Source organism: Chamaea fasciata, unplaced genomic scaffold, assembly GCF_029207755.1.
Source record: "Chamaea fasciata isolate MVZ Bird 193981 ecotype frontalis unplaced genomic scaffold, bChaFas1.0.hap1 SCAF_4, whole genome shotgun sequence".
Lineage (NCBI taxonomy): Eukaryota > Metazoa > Chordata > Aves > Passeriformes > Sylviidae > Chamaea > Chamaea fasciata.
The window spans coordinates 64,851,729-64,871,296 of record NW_027094089.1 but is presented as its reverse complement, the minus strand read 5'-3'; positions in this window follow the sequence as shown (position 1 = coordinate 64,871,296).

The following is a 19,568-nucleotide window of genomic DNA, read 5'->3' as shown; positions in this document are numbered from 1 at the left end:
CAAAACCTAGTTCATTCCATGGGCTGTTTGATGGTATTATGTGTTCTTAGAGTAATTGTTCTTCTCTGAGGGATTCGAGTGCTTTTAGCTTGGTCTCAGTTAGGGGTCACTGATTCACCCAAATTGGGTCATCAGATTTCCACATTAATGAAGGGGTGACACACTCTACAGTGGCCCCAGCTATCCATCCCATGGAGAAGGGATTTCTAGCCTGGCTCCCCTTGTGACAAAATGTCCCTGTCCCACAGTGTGATAGATGCTCTTATTACGAATGACCTTACCGTTATGATCTGGCCTAGAGGTCCCTCAATGAGGATGGTTCTCTTACTCCTCATTGACGTGGCTGCTCCTCCTATTCCCAAGATGATGCTATTTGCTGGGACAAGCTCCCATTTGTCTAGCCATTCAGAATGGGCGATGATCATAGCATCTACTCTGGTGTCCACCACTCCTAAAAGAAAGACTTTATTACCCTTGTTAAATAGGCCACATTCCATGATGGGTCTGTCATGGCCCACAATCTCCCAGAAAGCAGTAGGATTTTCTGGGACAATATCTGTAGAGTCTGGTAACAGAAAGGCCTAAGCGATAGACATATGTTGAGGTAAAAACCAAGGTTGATCGGTACATACAACAGTCACTGTGATTTCATTATTTCATCCTACGGTTTGAACTTCTGGTAACACTTGTAAATAGTCAAGTCTGAAACTAGAGTCCCCAATAATTAAAACATCCCTAGGGGTTTCCAAAGGGCCATATTTACCTGTTGGAATGCAGTAGATTACTTCATTGTAGAAATGGATTGCAAGTGCACTTACCAACGTGCGTCAGGTCCCTGGTTGGACTTGCAGGTAGGATTCCCAGAATTTGCACTCCTTTTTATAGTACGTGTCATCATAAATGACTTCCTCACATGTTGACTTTCTGAGATGGTCAGGAGAGAGGGGCGAAACAGCTTGGTATTTGTTGTTGTCGCATGCAGCCACCTCACACTCAGCTGGAAATTTAAAAAATTACCTACCAAATCATCAGATGCTGGCTGGTAGTAGACCTGTTGGTGGGACTGGAACTAGGCACAATATTTATAATCTTCTCTACAATCCAAGCAAGATGCAGATGGACAGTTTGAGCAAGAGTGCTGCTGTAAAAAATCCCTGTTACATTCAACTTGTATGTGTCCCCGTTCACCTCATTTAAAGCATATCATATTTTCCTTGTTTTGTGGTGGTGTTTTCGCTGCCACCAGACTCTCTGCCACTCCTTTGCTGACTGCCAGGGTGACTGTCTCTTCTACGGTTGTCAGGCGCACACAGGCCTCTACCATCTTCTGGATGGTGGGTTCTGGGTTTAAGGGAAGAGCCCTTAAAATCTTTTTACACTCTGTATTTGCATTCGACATTGCCAGTTTATTAAGCAGCTCCTCCCTTGTGGACAGTCAGTCAATCTGTTGTCTCTCAAAGCCTGTCAATGAACTTTATATGTTTCATTCACTCCCTGGGGAATATCAGCAAAACTCTGTTGTGGAATGAAGCAATCTGGGGTCTGGAATAAGACGGTTTGGGCAACATGTTTTATGTCTTCAAGGACAGCCCTAGGAATATCTTGAGCCTGATCATGTGGCTTTTCAAAATCCCCCTCTCCACAGGCCCTTGTCTCCTCATTTCTATAGTTCTTATTTAGAGCCTTTTAGTTGTTTTTTTTAGTGACTCCCACAAAAGGAGTTCAATAGGTGAGAGGAGACATTACATGCCAGAGATCATGTGGCACAAGCACATGGGTCTAGAAAGTTACACTGAGTAAATTTGCGAAGTAAGGTGACCTCCGTCCGTGGTCTATGCAAGCTTTGCTCTTTCAATTTCCCATAGGGTATTGCTTCCTTTTTGGGTTCATTCCCTGTTTGAAAATAACTGGTGCCGCTAGTTTTTCTGCTATCTCCCAATTTCCATCCCTAGCAGCAAGCTTCCACACCTCTATCAAGTGATCCTTAGGCTTGGTACTGGAGGTCAAGGAATCACTGGACTCCTCCGGAGAGGGGATTGTTTTAACAAGAGAGGTGCAGGGCCTGTGGTTGACCGCCAAGGCCCGATACTGTGGGGTACCAGCAACTTGGATAGCTTCCCTCTCGTCACCATCATGACCACTTCTGGTCCCAGTGGCATGGGAACCGGAAGCATCATTGGCGCTAGGGGTGTTGAAAGTGTTTTCTTTGAAAGATGGAGATTTTTGTATTTCCAATGCAATTTAAAAAAAAAAAAAAAAAAAAAAAAAAAAACCAAAAAAAACCAACCAAACAAACAAACAAAAAAAATACCTGGCAAAAGTTAGCTGTGAAGCAGGTAACTGCATAGCCATTTTGACATGCTTTGAAATGAGCTAAATTATATTCACTTTGGGTAACACTTTTTTTTTAATATAAAAAGCAGCTACTTTATAAAGCCTACTTTTATCAAAGGAATTAACGTGTCATGTCCTCTTAAGCATTTATTTGTATTGATTTGCCAACATAATGGGTCTGGAAAGTAATTTGTTTTTTCCTTTAATACATTTGTGTCTGGTAAGTGCTCTCTAATACTGGAGTTTCCTCAGTGTAACACCAGTTGATCTTCATAAAAACTGCTGTTGAGAAATGGTTCAAATTACTCTACAAAAAGGAAAATATTTGTGTATTTAAATACAGTTTCAGCATACGAGGAAAGGCCAGGAGAATTGGGATTGTTGAGCATGGAAGGGAGGCTTTGGGGTGACCTAATTGTGCCCTTCCAGCACCTGAAGGGAGCTCACAAGAAAGATAAAGAGGGACTATTTACAGGGGCATGGGGTGACAGGACAAGGGGAAATAGCTTCAGACTGAAGGGGAATAGGTTTAGATAAGATATAAGGAAAAGAATCTTTACTGTGAGGGTGGTGAGACCCTGGCACAGGCTTCCCAGAAAAGCTGTGGATGCCCCATCCCTGTGCTATAAATGAATGTGCTGCCTAATTTTCCAAACAGAAATAAAAACCCAAACAAAATTAAATGTAGCAGCAAATTTAATTTGAGCAGCTTAAAGTTACAATATTTTGTTAACAGTAGATAATATTGGTTCTAATATATAAGCAAATTTATGCTGCGGGGTACATGAGCAGGACCTGTCCAGCCTCGTATATGAATAAAAATTACCCATTTCGGCTCTTTTATAATCTCTGTCACCACCCATTCCCACCTGTTTTCGATTCATAAAATTTTCATCACCACCCTTATCACCATCCATTTCCACCTCCACTGCGCATATCCCACCACCCCTTTTAGGTGGTCTTCCCCACCTTCGGGGGTCGCAGGGAGGAAAGCTCTCATCTTCCTCTTGTGTCCTTCCAGTGAACCCATTGGTTACACATGTGTACTAAGCCTATATTATGTCAGTAAATACTATATATGCACATCCGAATAGTTTCTTGGCACACTAAGGCAATAAATTTTTTTTAATTAATGTTTCCCTGGACTTTTCCCAGAAATTTCCCATCTCAGATAAATATAGACACTGTTATCTTAAGTTTCTTCCTTTCTGCTGAACATCTGCTGGAGGAGGGGGGGAGACTTCCCCACTCCCTCTTCTCCTAAAAAAAGTTACATTTTAAACTACTGTTTTTAAAAAATATTGATTACTGTTTCGATTTGTCAACATAAATCATACTCATTTATCACACCTGGAAGTGTTCAAGGCCAGGTTGGATGGGCCTTGGAACAACCTGGTCTGGTGGAAGGTGTCCTGGCCCACAGCAGATGATCTTTAAGGTTCCTTCCAACCCAAACCATTCTATGATTCCCCAATTTTTCCCAAGGGAAATAAAAAGCAAGACATATAAGTTGTAAAGGAAACATGCTGTTGACATGCAGCAACTTAAAAATTTTGCATTTCCAAACAAAAATCAGTGTGCGCTTGCTCTATTAATTAGCAGAATATTAGGAAGAGTTTAGAGTGTGCTATACAAAAAGTTGGAATCCTACTTAAGGACTAATTGGGAAGCTCTGTAACTGAAACTATTTGGCACACTAAGGCTTCTCCTTGCACAGTAGGACAGCCATCAGCACATACCAGCACGTATCAGCACAGATATGCAGTCCTCTCATCTCTCGAAAGAAAAGGGAATTCAAAGCATGATGGTTCTCTTCTGGTGTACACCTTCCTCTGTCTTTGTAGCTGCAAGTTTTTAGTCATCTGTCAGGTGTTTTCTTCCCCTCTGTTAAAAAAAACCCTCAGTCAATAGATACTCCTCACATCTTAAAACTCTGCCAATTTTGCATTAATTGAGAGTTACCAGGTCAAGGTAATTCTAGGTGTAATAATCATGATAATAATGAGACTGGGGGCAGGTGAGGGCTGTCTTTCCTGGAGCTCCTGCAGAGCTGTGTGATGTGGAGGATGAAGTCATGTGTGCTAACAGTGATCTCAAAGGGAAGCAGAGCTGCCAAAGAAATATGAATATTCCTCTTCTGGAATTTGTACAAACACTACATTTTTTCCTTTGTCCCTCCTGCACACCCCATAGCAAGGCATTTTTGGCCTGTGTTCTCCATATGACACGGAGTCCAAATGACAGAGTCATAAGTTACTGATACCTGTTCTTTTGCACTGGAGTCATCTGTGTTTCCTTTCTCTGTGCAAGTGTCCCCAGGACAGCTTGTTGACCATTTCCATGGCTTTATGTGCACCATGGATTAGTATAAAGTATTTGTCAATAGCTTCAGTGTTTAGGGGGTGTCTTGGGTTTTGTAACCAAAAAGGAAAAAAAGAAGTTTATTCTATTCCATCTGTTGAAACCCACTTGGGGAGGTGTTTTTTTTCTTTATCTGTTGTAACTCCAGGACGGAGGGTGCAACTGCCTTTCTGATAACAAGCCGGCTATTAAAACCAAGTGGGGCATTGTTTCTTATCTCTGCTCACCCTCCCATTCCCTCCGTGGCGATATCTTGTGTTAATGGGCCATTAAAGCTCACCAATGACATGACACATTACATAATCCCGTGAGATGCTCTACCCAGGGAGGAGGAGCCAAACCATTTCCATCTAGATAAAAGGAGCCACAAGTGTCACCAGTCATCCAGTGTTCCCACGGGACTCCCAAATGAAGACTGGATCCATCTCTGGACCCTTTTTTCTCTACAGGACCATCTCTGCTTCCAACAGGACCACACCTGCCACTCCAGGAGGTCTTACTTTTGGACTGTTTTCAACACCCTGACCAACAGGGTGTCAAGTTGTATTTCTGACTGTCAGGGTTTTCTAGGATTTCTTGTTTGTTTATTTGCTTGCTTATTCTTCTGTACTACAACATTTGTATTTTTTATATCCCTAGTAAAGAACTGCCATACGTATTCCCAAAATCTTTCCCTGACAGCCTTTTAATTGCAATTTTAAAATAATTGGGGGGGGGGGGGGGGGGGGGGGGGGGCTGCCTTACATTCCAAAGGAGACTCCGATCTTCCCTGGTAGATACCTGTCTATCTAAACCAAGACAGGGGGGAAAACTGAGTCTTGCATTTTGATCCTTGAAATTAAAATCCCAGGAAAACATCTGTGTAGTAAGCATCTGTATAGTAAGATTTACTAAACTAATGATTACTTCTGTTAGAGGGAGTATTTCTACTTGACAGGAGACACTTTCCACATGTTAGAGTTTCTCCTCTCTTTTCTAGGATTCCTCATTTATGTTCTGCCTGGCTTTATACATCATTTCAGTGCCTCTTTATGTATAATTGTCTACCCTCTATTCAGTTGCTCCACCTTTTTCTCATTTTTCTCTTTCTCTTTGGTTTTCACATGTGCCTTTTTTGTATTTGTCCTGTATGTCTCTCCAGTGAAATATCCAGCTCCTGTTTTCTTCCATGTTTCCTTAGATGAAGGGCTACTCTGGCTACTCATCGCTGTGCATGATGTTGCCCACAGCTTGTCATGGAGTACTTGCCAGAAATTATCACCAGGACACACAAAATGAGTGTTTCATAGAGACTGTGAATTATACTCTGTGCTGATGAATTCACAGGGTGGTGAATCTTCCCTTAACACTTCATATAGATGAGATTAAAAGTCATGCAGCTGAGTTAGTCTCAAATAATTTTCTGTTGGCAGTTCCTGCTGTATTTTAACAAATGTGTATACACTGTACATATATATGCAAATTGCTGCATTACAGCTGTAACAGGAACTATGTAGCTAAGCACTAACTGAGTAGGGTTAGGTTTGCAGATGTTAAGAAGTAAGGAGTTTGTTTGGTACTCTTTGTAATTACTGAGGCAATTTTCTAAAAGGTGCCTAACTTTCTGCATTTACAGAGTTTGTCTGCGATTATTTTAATAGCTGAAGTAAAAAGAAGGGAAATAACATTCTCAGCACCGATGTATAACAATCACAGGAACAAATTCTTGCACGAGATTATAAAAATCTGGTTGGGATGCAGAAATATTTGCTGAGCCCTCAGTGAGGGAAATAAAAGTTCTCATTTGCCAGAAGCTATTGCACTTACATTTTACTCCTAAGAGCAACAAAATGATATGCAGTTACTTTCTGTGTGACTGCACCTGTGAAAAACAAGCATGTGGTTAAGAAGAGCTAGAACAATAACCATGTCTTTGGTACCCAGTTACTTTTTGAGATCTGTGTGCCTTTCTTACAGAGGCATCTTTGTTAATAACTGTATTCAGTACTGTCTCTTCTAGCTTAATGCTGCTTGTGGTGTGGTCACAGGTGGCTTGTGCTCTTTAGTTTGCTGCACTCAGTGTCTATTTCTTTTTCAACTGGAGTTCTGACTTAGGACCTTGCAGCTGGTGCGAGCAGAAGCACCAAAAGAAACATCTTACTGTTAATGAAGTACTTTGATCATTTAATCCCAGCCAGCAACTAAACCCCACACAGCTGTTGGCTCACTCCCCTGTGGTGGGATGGGTAAGGGAATTGGAAAAGAAAAAAAAGACAAAACACGTGGGTTGAGATAAGGACAGTTTAAGAGGAAAAAAAGAAGGCACACACATGCAGAGCAAAACAAGGTATTCATTCACTGCTTCCCATGGCTGGGCAGGTGTTTAGCCATCTCTGGGTGAGCGGGGCCCCATCACAGTAGTGGTGACTCAGAAAGACAAACACCATCATTGCTCTCAAAGTCCTTCATTCTTTCTTCTCCTCAGCTTCATATGCTGAGCATGATGTCATATGCTTTGGAATATCCCTTTGGTCATATGGGGTCAGCTGTTCTGACTGTGTCCCCTCCCAACTCCTTGTGCACCCCCAGCCTTCTTACTGGTGAGGTGAGAAGCAGAAAAGGGCTTGGCTCAGTGCAAGCCCTTCCCAGCAATAACAAAAATTATCAACACTTTTCCTGCACAAATCCAAAACACAGCCCTAGCTAGCTACCATGAATAAAATTAACTCTACCCCAGCCAAAACCAGAAGAAGCACTTTGTCTGTGCTAAACCAATCCTGGAGAATTACGCAGGGCTGTAATAATATCAAACTGGTTAATCAGGCCAAACAGAGCAACATCATAATGATGTTAAAATGGTAGTTTTGGAGAAACTTTGTCTCTGGTTAATTATGAAAGAACTGCTACTAATCAGATTTAAAAGTACTGTGGCCTAGTGATGGATTACAAAAAAAAATTTATAAATGATGGAATTGCATAAACCAGAATGCATTTGGGGGGGGGGGGGGGGGGGGGGAGTTGTGTTTATGCAACAACTATATAACAGGGTCATTTTGGCTTGTAGGGAAAAGAATGTTGTATTGTTCTGTCTTGTGACATTAATGGGAGGTTGTTTTCTTTGTATCCAGTGCTTGCATGGTACTGCTCGCCCACTTCTCCAGATATATATACAACTCCTTAAATCCTTTTGTCTTCCACTCTCTCATTTAACCTGTTCACAGGGATTGTATAGACAAGTCTTTGGAACAAGTGAGACAGTAGTTTGAAAGAAACACAACTGTAATTTCCTTCAAGAAACTTACTGAGGTTGTTCAAAACAGCAGACTTTTGAAAATGTTTCTAAAACCCACTAATTCTTTGACTTGTGGAAAGAACAGGAGTATGTGTGTTCTTCATTTAGCTTTTCAACAACCTTGTCATCATGATCCACTGCATCAGGAGGCATCAAGCACCCAAACATCACTTGACCATGATGCCAGATAACCAATATATGCTTGTCTCTTTTCAAAATGAATATGTTTTCCATTTTAAACCAATTCCTGCTGTATCAACACACTTTCAAACATATATTCAGTGGGACTTTGCCTTTTCACCACTAAGCATAACAATAAATACCAGGTTCTTAGATGCCAAATCATAATTTTTTGTAATGAGTGGGGTAGGATGGAAGGTTCTTTTTTATTTTCCCCATTTTTCTACCTAGCACCTCGACCAAGTCTGTGGGTGGCACACCACAGATGTGCAACAGAAGTAGGTAACAACTTGGTAATATGTACAGAAATTGGTATTAAATCAGGGATGGTCAGTTAAATATTTACAGCCACTGCCTGCTGGAGAATGAATGACAATTGCTGCAACAATTACAGCCCTGAGGAAGGACTATTTTGTTGCTCTGAAAACATGGTTGGAGTCAATAACTAGCTGGGGAGAGAGCTGCCAGCACTCGGGTGGGAGGGAGGTACTGACATGAGAAACAGGAAAGAAAGATTTGTGTAGGTCATTCTTTACCACAATGAGGAGCAGCAGCTAATCAAAGGTCTGCAATTCACAAAGCTTTTCCATAATGGGTGACTGTCTGATGCCAAGAGGAATACCCCCCACCTGGTAGGTAATGTGTTAGCATTCCTAATTTACTATTTCAGTCAAGGAAATAGTGGTTCTGAAGTGTGGTTTGTTTTTAGGGGTTTTTTTGTTTGTTTTTTTGGTGTTTTGTTTGTTGGTTTGGTTTGGGGTTTTGTTGTTGTTGTTTTTTGATTTCTTTTTTTTTTCTTTCTTTTTTTTTTTTTTTTTTGGTAGAGGGGCAGAAGCAGGTTATGGAATATCTTGTATGAAATATGAGGATGATAGTCTGGGCAGAACCAAGGGAAGTGCAGTTTCAGATGCAGAAGAATAGGAGTGGAAGTTGCTTTTAACTGAGAGCAGAAGAGCAGAGGCACAGTGTCCCAGAGGTGACTTTGCATCCTGCCTTCTATCTTTGCAACGAGTTTCTTCTCTATCATCAAGACAAAATCATTCATGATCTGCTCCCCAAAGTGCCTAGGTCAGGTTAATGGCTCAAATTCTAATCTTTCCCCTCTTGTTGTTTTACTGTTCTATATGCCTGGACAAACCATTGTGAAACAAATCAAACTGGTCTGTCCTGCACTATTCTGACCCCTTTCTCCTTCCAGTCCAGTGTGTGCATTTCTTTGCATGTCATTTTCCCAAATACATAAGGAAGAGCATCAGTCTGTACCTGCATTCAAATGAGTTCCTCCTAACTTTCCTGAAAAACAGCCTTAACACCATGCTTAGCACAATTTTGTGCTTCTGTCATCTTGGCACAGGAAAAGGCAGTGTGTCTGTCTGTTATACTGATACTGTACAGCCACTGTCTTCCCTCTTTGCGGGTATCAAATCACCACTCCAATGGGAACTTGCCTTCTAGTTTTCTCTGTGGTGACATTGCAACTCATCAAATCTCTGAGAAACCTGTGCTGACCTGGAAGTTTGCTCCAGAGATTGTGATGGAGTAGACTTTGTCATCTGAAGGGATTCACACAATTTGCAAAAGCCAAGACCATGAACTCTGTTTTTCACTATGGTTTTTAAAGTTATTTTGTTCAGAATATAAGTTGTCTTTATTATCTGCAGGTTCCTGAGCATCCCCTTATAGTCTTGAAAAAAGTGTAAACATCATGTTCACCAATTTCTAATCTTCAGGTACCAAAGGATTTTTTAAGTGATTGTTGGGGGTTAGATTTGTCTTTTTTACTTACAGAATTTTTTCCCATAAGTTGCTAGGAGACTAACTACTGGTTACTTATGGGTGCTTGACCAAAACAAAGAGGTGGCCAAAAGTCAGAAGAGGGAAGATCATGCGAGTTTTGGGGCAAGTAAAGGACAGAGCTGGAGGCAGCTTTGCTCTCTTGCTTTTGGCATTGGAGAGAGGACGGCCAGGCTGCTGCTTGCTGTGAGAGGAGTTCACTGTCACCTCCAAGTTCGGTCCTGGGAAATCTACCATCATCTGCTGGTGTGCCCAGGAATTCTGAGCTCCTCCTCCTGCCCTGCTGGAGCTGGGCCAGCCCTGTCCCAGCATCGCAGCTTCTTCAGCACTGGTAGCTTTTTGCTACTCTGTGGCCCTGTCCTGCCCTGCCCTGCCAGGACATCCCTGCCGTTCCAGCTACCACCAGTGGAGTTTCTGATATATCTCATCCAGCAATCTGAGATTTTCCACCTTTCCAGCTTGGTGCTCTCAGAGTCCCACAGGGGCACCAAGATCAATCTGTCCCCGGTTTTGTGAAGCAAAGCCTTGGAGGTTCCTGGTTCTGTTTTTTTTTGTTAATGCTGTAGTTGCTGTTGTTTGTTTTGCTTTGTTGTACGTACTAGTAAGGAACTGTTATTTCTATTCTCATATCTTTGCCTGAAAGCCCCTAATTGCGAAATTATAATAATGTGGAGGGAGGGGGTTTATATTCTCCATCCCAAGGGAAGCTCCAGCTTTCCCTGGTGGACACTTGTCTTTTTAAACCAAGACAGTGGTGATGTACTGAAGCCACTTAATTCAAATATTTCATTGTCTGTCTTACTTTAATTGCTTGGGAATAAGTGTGGCAGTTGTTGCTATTTATTTTGTTTACTTGTTCTGTAAGGTCTTTAGTTGCTGCCTAAGTTTAGTTACCACTTCTGATATATACACACCCTCAGAGAAGAGTTTTTGAAAATGCTGGAAACCCTTCCACTATGGGCACATACACAGACAACCAACCTGTATTCTGATAAGGCCATGTTTTCTGCTATTTCTTTTACACCCTGCTGGTCTGTTGGTGCTCTGTGTTCTCTGACAACCTTCCTATTCGACGGCTATTAAGGTGATGGCTGATCATTCTTTTCTTATGTCCCTTTTGAGGGACATTTCTCTATCTCCCTAGACCTTTATGCTTATATTTTTCACATTTCTTCCACCTCTGATTATGATGCCATCTATTTTAATTTCTAATGCAACTAAAATTTTTCAAAAGGTGCTTTTTGATAATTTCTTTTATGTTTACTGTGCCATTTGCTCACATTGTCTAGTTTTTTATTTCCAGTGAGTTTTTCTTTGTAGGATATTTCTTCTTTGCTTCTTCCTGAGGAAGGAAGTCACTAGTTGTGTTAAACATTGACATCTTGGTCAATGCTGATACTGGCATTAGGAGTGGCTGCCTTACTCTGTTCTTTTTCCTGTCTCCAGTCTCCAGTATGATAATTAAACTGATGTCCTCATTACAGGTTAGTCATTTCACCTCCTTCACCTCATGGGTCTCAGAGTATTGGTATTTGTGTGGAATGTAATTTACTCTGATCCTTCATTTTCTTACCTGTGCATCACTTATATGGCCTATACCAAAAAGCAGAATTTTCATGGCAACAATTATATGAATACCAAAACAAATTCCCTTCCACATTTTCCCCTCTGTTCATTTCAAGAATTCAATTCTGACTATCACTGCTTCCAAATCAAAAGTTTCTTTATGTGTCCACAAACAGGTTAATTTGTTGGAAAACCTCTTAACAGTGGGGGAACAAGGTCTTAAATGAACAGGAAAGTTTCCATGGAGCAAGCAAAGGACTGGGTCTTTCTTTCATTAAGATCAAATTGATTAAATGCCTGGAGACATGAAGCAGTGGGATTCCCTGCTCTAGGTCTTACTATGCACTGGCGAGATGCAGATTAAAGAACAGTTGGCAGAGAGCAGTAATCAAATTCTATCCCAGCTAAATCTGCATTATCTCCAGCTAAATATTCCTCTTCTGTGCTATGTATGTCCAATGGTTTATTCTTATTTTAACTATACCACTTACGTGTCAGTGTTGTAATTGCTTTGTAGTCCTGAGGAAACTTGTGAACAGAGAGGAAGTGATGACCAGAGACACAACAGGGGGGAATGGCATGAAGCTGATTCAGGGAAGGCTTAGGTTGGATATCAGGAAAAGCTTCTTCACCCAGAGGGTGTCTGGACACTGGAACAGGCTCCCCAGGTAGTGGTCATGTCAGCAGCCTGGCAGGGTTCCAGAAGTGTTTGGACAATGCTCTCACATCTCTGAATTTTACACAGGATTTCTGGCCTGCACACTGGCAGAGCATACTGTTTGCAAGAGCTGCTCCGTCAAAACACATAGAAATTACTTGCAAGCAGAGTTTTTGAAGGAAAACACACCAATAACCACTAGAAATTCTACAAATTTGATTAATTTTTAATTATTGATAATTTTAAGCTGTGTATTAAGACAAAAACACTTTGTAATTTATCAAAAAAATTTACAAGATAACTTTTTTTATAACTTGGAAAAGCAAATAACTCAGTAGTTTGTTAAATTGCAGTAAGATTAGTCTACCATTCTAGAATAAGCAGATAAAGGAATTAATATAGTGAACAGTTAGTAGTGTTTTGATTAACGTTAAGGCAACGCAATATGAGTTTCTTACTTAGTGAGGTGTGTTTGACTTCTAAGGTAAAAATTTAAATGTAGAAGTTACAGAAATCATCACTATGATATTTAATTTCTAAGAGAGTTGACTTATTCCCCACTATTCTCCTCCCCCACTGATCTGAAAGACTTACTGAGTTAGCAACATATTGACTGATGCAGATGATATTAAACAAATTAAAAGCTGGCGTCACCTATGAATAATCATAAAAATGTAAAAAAAAATGAAAAAAAGTAAAAATGTTTAAAAAAAAAGGCAGAAAGAAAAATAAGTACAATTGGCCAAACCTATTTTGTAGTTTTATCAAAAACATGGGCAAAAGTGTTACATCATACCAGACGTGTTTAGGATGTAGAGGACTGTCAAAGAATCAGAAAGTTTTGTATGAATATTTTGTGCAAGACAGTGGTCTCATGGCAACAATTTTCACTTCAGTGTACTCATTCAAAAACAATTCACCCAAGAGCAACTATCCATTCCTTTTCAAGACAGAAACACTGCCAAGCCAGTTAGACCCTGAAGGTAATAATAGTAACTAAGAGAACATAAACCCAGCAGTGACACCAGGGCAAATACAGGGAACCCATCAGTTTGTTAGCAAACACACACCACAATGCATCTTGCACATTATTGCTTCATATTTAACCATGTCAGTGTGATGATGAGACCTATGAGTTTACTGAAGAGGCCTGCTAAAAGGTTATATGACAGTCACCACTCAGAAATACCAAAAACTAAATAAAAATAATAGACCTTTATAATAAATGATGGCTCTTAAACCAGCCAGAAATCACATGATCCAGGGCATATAGGTTGCAGCTGTACAATTTTTCTTCCAAGAATCAGGGTAATTAATTAGTGCTCTGTGATGCAGATGTCAATTTAATACTATCTGAACTCTTCAAGTGCAGAAGCACTTTTGATATATCATGCCTTTGGACCTCAAATTAAGTTTCAGATTCAGTGTGTGTTTCTGTATATTATTAAGAACATTGTCCAAATGCCTGTTAAACAGTGGTAAGTTTGGGGCATTGATTACTGCTCTTGGAAGCCTGTTCCTTTCAATAAACAAAGTCTGAATGTCTCCTGGCACGAGGGTGAGCCCTTCCCATGTGTCCTGTCACTGGATCCCAGGGAGAAGAGATGAGCACCTTCCTCTCCACTTCTCCCCAGGAAGCTGCAGAGAGCAGTGAGATCACCCCTCAGCCTTCTTTTCTCCAAACTGGACAAACCCAGACTCCCCAACTGCTCCTCACAGGACAGACCTTCCACCAGCTCCACTGCCCTCCTCTGGGTGCATCCCAGTGCTTTCACATCCTTCTTCCATTGTGTGGCCCAGAACTGCTCTCACTAAATACAGCAGCATAATTGCCTCTGTTGACTGTCTGATTGTGCTGTGTTTGGTAAATCCCAGGATGGGGTTTGCCCTCCTTCTGAATCTGGCAACAGCTCATAAAGTTTCACACTGATGAAACTTGTCCAATTCTTCCTCCTCTGTGAGGCACCTTGTCCCTTAAGACAGTGCACATCACCTACTAGTTCGGTAACATCAGTTAACTTGGTAATGGTGCATCCAATTCCAGAATTCAGATCATTAATAAATATATTGTGAGGGTTCATATATCTGTTTTTCTGACAGCTTTTCACACAGGTTGTATAATCTTTTCAGGTGCTCTTCTCATGGTGAGCCATGTGAAGTGTGAGCCAAAACTTAAACAAATTGTAATCTTTCTCTTCTTACTGGTGTGATATGAATTTTTGCATGAGGTTGTTAGGTTTAGAAAATATAAAATATATCTAACTATTTCTTTCAAACTTCTGCAGCCTTTGCCCAAAGATTTATGTGAGCCAGTGTACAGCTATTTTTCTCCATCTTTCTTCTTCTCCTTTCCTTCACCTATACTGTATTTACATGAAGATATAGTGGGAGCCCCAAAGTATGTTTACTTTCAGGTTTGATAAATCCTTTCCCTCCAAGACTTCTAATTAGTAACTCTGTTTCCTTAAAGCAGTGTATCTTGTCAAACTTACTAGTTATTCAAGATACCACAAAGTTTGTTTATGGTATGAACGGATTTGTGAGTCAGACACCAAGAAAAAACCATACAAATTGATTTCAAAAATTCAAAGCCCTGCACTCCCACTGTTATGAACAACACTAAAAAATATTCATCTCCCATGTTAGAATAGTAAAATAAAATAGTTCAGAAGGTGGAAAATTATTCAGTAGTTCTATTAATGTTCTATTTCAGTAACTTGCACAACATTATTTCAAATGGTTATTTTTAAAATAACTAATAAATTAGTCTTATTATGTAAGATTTATCTAAAATTGCTGCATCTATTGGATCAGCAATCTGTCATAAAAACCTTCTAAATAAACCCTGTACCTTTCTTTGAAGTGCAGGTGAGTTACAATGTGGGGAGTTTCTTCAGGCATATTTTGCTACCTTCTTAGATAAAGCTTGATGAGGTCCTTATACGGCTTTCAGAAGTGACTTTTCATCAGCTTTATGTTTGAGCTCGTGGTGTCAAATTAAGCCTGGCATGTTTTCCTGTGTAAGTGGTGAAATGAATGTAAAAGCACAAAAAGGAGGTAACCTATAGGTGAAAATCTTCCATTTCTCAACCAGTTTCTTCTCTTTTCATCACAGATCAGTATTACTTGGGTTTCATTTCTCTGAGTGGACTTGGGGTATTTTTTTCTTTTAATATGCTAGACCTGCAAAAGACCCTAATAATGCAGATAATAATACAACAGAAGGAAATTACTGTAAAGGAAACTACATATACAGTGGAAGAGAGAGACACACAAACAGAAGTCACTGAAGTGTGTATAAACCTTGCTATTCTTGCTTTTTGAGCAGAGAGCAGCTTCTTGAGTGTTACATGACTAAGTTCAGCCAGTAGGGAGCAGGTAAGACACACAAGCTGCTTGCAAGGAGGCTTAAGCCATGAGTTAGGAGCGCAAAATACCAGGGGTAGTGTAAGACTTAGAAGCAAGAAACGTGGCTTCAATGTTAGGGGCCAGTCATGCATTTAAATGTGGATTTCAATCAGCTGCAAACATTAAAGGCATGTCTGGGTGTGGGAAAGAGATCACAAATACCTGTCTGTAAGGTCTGTAGTACAATCTGGGGAGGTGAGTTTCATTCAAAGGTTGTGGTATGGTAAAAGCAGCGCAGCTTTCATCCTCTATTAGAGGATGTGTTTATATTGCTCCAGCAGTGCTAATACCATTTGAACCTCAGCCTGTGAAGAACAGACTGTGTTGATGTAGCTCCAGTTTTTCTGAGGGTGACACACACGTAACTGCAGAACTCCCCCACCTGCCACTGCAATGATTTAAGACAAGTTTTACACTGTGTGATTCTTCTCTCAGACTACTCCCAAACATCAGTATGGCACTGAATCACAGAAGCAAGGTTCCTAAGCTGTTTCCTTGGCCCCAGGACAGGATCACAGAGAGCTGTCGCTCAAGGTGAATTTCTCAGGGTGGTTGGGAAGGTGTTCTCCAGGCAGCCTTCTCTGACATCCTAGTCCTGGTGGCTCCTACAAGGAATTCCTGGAATCCAACCCTGACCTCCATCCTGGGGCTGCAGCCCAGTGCTTCCCCATTGCCCCCAGACAGCAGAGTTCTTCGTATTTCAGCTGTCTTTCACAGAAAGCCATTCTCAAGTCTTGCCTTCTTCTCTGAAAAGTGGGACAACCTTTCCTTGAGAGGGCTTTTTTTATACTCCATAGATCAGTCTGCCTAAAGTTTTTCTTCCTAGACATCTGATTAGCTTTATTGCTCCCTTCTGGTTGAATCCTACACTTTTTTGTCAAGAACTTGGAAAAATGTTAAGTGTAATTCCAAGTGGCATATGCTACACATTTTAAAAAGCTTAATAGGAGTATAATCAAGATAAATAAGGGACAGTTGGTAAGAAATACACTTCAAATTGTACTCTTTTGGCAGAGAGCCTTTCTATCTGCTAGAAATAATCATCAGCTTTTATCCATAAAAATCTTTCAGATTTATTGGTGGGGAACTGACCACAAGCAAACTTTCCAATCTCATGGTGTGTCACACTGACAATATGAAGTTTTGTTTTGGCATTCATAACATAACTTTGGCTATTTTGTGAAAGTGTTCAGAATTGTTTTGAATTGCTACATTGTGAATATTGAGCCAGAGCTTCAACAGGTCTTTTTAATTTCACTCTAACATTTCAACCATTGCTAATTTTCTCTATTTGTTCACATTGCTTCCTGTTATTGGAAGAACTGAAAGGAAGGCACAAAAACCCCACCCCAAAACTATGGAATTATGACAAATTACTGACTATGAAAAATATGTTCCTGTATGCCTTTTCAAGTGTATGTATAGTCTAATCATTACAGAAAAACTCTCAACATAAAAAGATTAAAGAGCTAAGAAATTTTTGCATCTTAATTATTCCCTAAAGACTTTTCTCTTCTTTCAAAGATGATCATGTCTTTTAAAAGTTAATTTATAATTTATGGCCCAGTAGGAATAAAATTTTAATAAAGTCACTCAAAAAAAGAAAAGAGAAACACCTGAGATGGTGAGATCTATGGAGAATTTTATATTCTAGTTTTTATTTTTAGTAATGCTGAAACAGGAAAATATTTATCTTCGTTCAGGTAAAGTTTCTGTCAATACGAAACCTTACAAAAGAAGTAATTTTAATAAATACTGCAGAGAAAAAGTTTTTTCAAGGGCAAAAGAGCTGGAAGCAAACCTGCAAAGTGTCTGCTGGACACTTCCACTTGTCTTCCAACGCAAGTTTGAAAGCAGGAATTACCCAAATGAAGCAACGGCATTTGTTCTATCCTGAAACAGAACAAATATAGAAACGGTCATGCACTTGTCCAGCTTGTGATGTCTTTAAGAAAAGATTTTTTTGCAGGCAATTCATGTAATTGTTCAGAAAAAAAATGAGGAATCTCTATTCTTGGTGGTTATTCAGATTTTTAATCGTGAAAAAGTGCTGTTGCTAATTCAATATCACATAAATTAATTACTCAAAATTACTTTAAAAAGACTCTTCTATGTACAGATGAAGTTGTGCATCATCTGGGTCTCATTATAGATCTCATCCCAGACTGAAATTCTCTCCATAAGCTTAGATCTCTATGTTCTCACCAGATGGAAAGAGAAGTTCAGGAGAGAATGGCTTTTTCTCATATACGCAGAATCTGTTTGGCTAAAATTTGGTTTGCTGATGAATTTACAGAGTTACTTCTGAGATCCTTTCAAATAATTGCTACAAAAACAAATAAAAATTGTACTTTGGGTATATTTCCTTAGATAAGAATGTATCTTTTTCATAAATTTTTGAATTTTTCCTGATTTTGTTAGAGTATCAGCTTTAAAGTTTTTATAATAAAAAACTGAATTAAACATTTGATTAAACATTTTGTGGCAAACTACTTGCCACAAAAGTATATTTTGAATAAATAAATACACTGTGGTTTTTTGATCCTGTCTGGATGCCAGATGCCCACCCACTCACTCTATTTTTCTGTTCTTCAATAGGACAGCTAGTAAAAACCGTAATGAAAGGCTCATAAGGCAAGATAAGGGCAGGGAGAGAGATCACCCAGCAGTTGCTGTCATAGGTGAAACAGACTCGAGTTGGGAAAATTAATTGAATTTATTACCCATCAAACAAAGTAGGATAATGAGAAATAAAAACTCCATCCTCAAAACACCCTTCTTCCACCTCTCTCTCTTTCCTGGGCTTAGCTTTGCTCCTGAATTCTCCACTTCCGCCCCAGAGTGGCACAGGGGGATGGGGAATGGGGGTTATGACCACTCCATCACATGTGGTCAGCAGGCCCTTCCTCCTCATGGGGAGGACTCCTTGCACTCCTACACACAAGCCTAATACAATATCTGGAAAAATAAAGAATATATACCCCATTAAATTAATTAATAATAAATAAACATATAAATACATATTTAGAGAGTTACAGACTTTAGTTTCTGACGAGTTTATAGGCTGACATGTTTCAAGGTAAAGAATAAATGACAAAACTTCAATTTTGGGCTTTTGATAGGCAGGAATTTTATCATAGAGTAACTCACTTCTTTGTTTAAATGTTAACATTTTGTCATCTCACCTTGCCCACAAATCTAAACATTTTGAAATCTGTAAGAGGCTTTCCCTGCCCATGCCATGCCAAACAGGAAGATGGAAAGCCACACGGAATGTACCAGTTAGACCTCACTCCTAAGGACTGTCTGTAAAAATGTGTTACAAGGAGACCAGCTTTCCACCCAGCATTCAATCTGTGATCTTCTGAAACCATTGCAAAAGCACAGGGCCAAGAGTATGGGTACATGACTGCACCAACCATTTTTTTTATGGCTGCTGCCACAGGAACTGAGCTGTCTTCTGTGCTCAGGACTTGGTTTAGCAGATGATATGAAAGTCAGACCTCGCTGCAGCTAGAGGAAGTCTCAGACCACAACCAACCACAAAATAAAGCCAGTAGGGCTGCAGAGTAGTTAAATGGGTCTTCAATGCATGGCCAGTCTTTTGAGGGGCTGGCAGACAACCTTTCCAAATAAACACATTAAAGCTAGGAATTATTCACAAACACGGTGGGATCCAGCAAGTGGGAATTAAACAAGGATTAGAGTAGGTGGACAGTTCCATGTTGAATGTCTACACCAGGGAATAAAAATACCAAAAATTTCTGTGTGACAAATACCTACCCCCGTCCCCCCAACATCATCTTGCTCGATCATTTTTATTATCAGGTAAAATTTCGAATATTAGCATTGTGTGGGTTGACCCTGACTGGCCACCAGGTGGTCACCAAACTGCTCTCTCACTCGTGCTACTCAACATGATAGAGGGGAGGGGGGAAAAAGTGACAGAAATATCATGAGTCAAGGTAAGGATTAGGAGACTTCTTCCTAATTACT